This window comes from Suncus etruscus, chromosome 3 (assembly GCF_024139225.1).
Source record: "Suncus etruscus isolate mSunEtr1 chromosome 3, mSunEtr1.pri.cur, whole genome shotgun sequence".
Taxonomy (NCBI): domain Eukaryota; kingdom Metazoa; phylum Chordata; class Mammalia; order Eulipotyphla; family Soricidae; genus Suncus; species Suncus etruscus.
Window position 1 is genome coordinate 105,078,190 of NC_064850.1, and position 2,067 is coordinate 105,080,256.

Consider the following 2,067-nt stretch of genomic DNA (forward strand, 5'->3'; position numbering starts at 1 on the left):
ACATTTTCTCAATACTCACTCAGTTTTCTGCTAATTTTTACCAGGTAAATTGAGGACACACATCTCACAGTAGTCATTACTCTTCATGTCACAAAGTATGTAGGGTCAGGAAATTCATAGTTCCTGGCATGCTTGCTTATTCCATCTAAACTAATTTATATTTATAAACTTGTATATATGTTACTTTAGTTCATACAGTAATTTATTATTTTTATTTATATTAAACAACATAATTATTGAGTGTATTGTCAGGCATTATTTTACTGTCATATAGAATATATTCTTGTTCTTGTTTTTTATTTTTTAGAATATATTCTTAATAATTTATGCCTCTGACATAGATAATATCTGTGCAAAAACATACATGAGTTTCAACTACATACTTAAAGTATAGAATTCATTTACTGAAGAACACACTAAGTGCTTTTATTTCTCAAATAATTATACTAAAATTATACAAAACCAAATAGAGACAATAATTTTTGTGTAACTTAGGGTTTTGATAATTAAAATTTGTTATATTTTTCATAGATAGAAATTTTTAGAAAAAAATAATATGCTGTTATCAAATATTCAGGATTGTATAGTTAATATATTGATTTACTTAATCCTGAATCACTGTTTAATATTTAATTTTCTCTATTTTTTAGTCTAAGTTTTTACTTTTAATTAAAGAACTATATATGGGATAAGTAGATTCATTTACAAATCAACAATAATAAATAAAAATGACAGTTTTGATGTCATTCATTTATCCTTTCTTTTTCTTTTTTCTTCTTTCTCTTTCTATTGTATTTTTATTTTTAAATTTTGAGTCACACCTGGGGATACTCAGAGGTTACTCCTAGCTCAGTGCTCAGATATCACTCCTAATGATTTGTATTCAGGAGTATGTGGCACCAGAGACTGAATCTGGGTTACTTTCCTATCACTTGACCTGTTTCTTAAGGAGTCATTATAATAATGAGCTGATGGACTTGGACTCATTCTGTCTGAAATGGCCTTGAATACAAGTTATGACAAACTAGACAAACTAGGTGACCTGAATATTTTGGCTAGGATTATCTTTGTATAGCTATTTTCAATATATAAAAGAATAAAAAATATAAATGTGTCTAATATGCTCAGCCTTCCCCAATTCTGTCATTTTGCTCTGCTTTCTGAAAGTATAATAATTATAGGCTCTAGAACCTGAATTCATTTCAATTGTTCTCTTCACTTAACTACTATATTACCTAAACAACTTTATATCTAAATTCTTTATACACAAAATCAGAACTAAAATAGAATCTACCTCTTACTGTCATTGAGAGACTGAAGTATTGAGTATTTACCATGCTGAGAACTCTGTTTGGTTCACAGAGATAGCTGTACAAGTGTAGACAATTATTTCCATCTTATCTCTGTCTACAAGCATAGTAGTTCAACACCTTTTTTTCTTACAAGTCACCTTCCTCTAACATTTCAATGCTATCCCTATCAAGATCAGAAAACCTTACCACTTGGTTAGTAAATTGTTTTCCTCAGTTCTTTATTTATTGTACTTTTGTGAAATGTTAATGGAGCATAGCTATAGATAGATAACAGAACACAGACAACAAAGAAAAGTAGTAAGAAATATTTTCAAATGGACAAAATATTCACTTGATCTTGATTCTAGCTTCATTATAATTTAAATATTTCTATTTCTTTTGTGCTTTTAAATGAAGAGATTATTTATTTGTTTGTACATTCATTCATTCATACATTTATTCATTCATTTATTTATGTTGTGGATTTCTTTGACCAAACCTGGCAGTGTGTTCAAGACTTTTTCCTGGCTGTAGATTCAGTGCTAACTCCTGAAAGTGCTTCAGGGACCATATAGGATGTTTGGGTTAAACCTATATTAGCTGCATGTAAAATCAAATGCCCTACTCATTAACTGTACTGTTGCTCCAGCCTCCGAGGAAATATTTTATATTAGTATTTTATTTATACTCTGTAGTATATATTATTTTTACCTTACATAATATTCAGAGGATAGTTATGTATAGTTAAATTATGATTTTATCACTTTATTATATT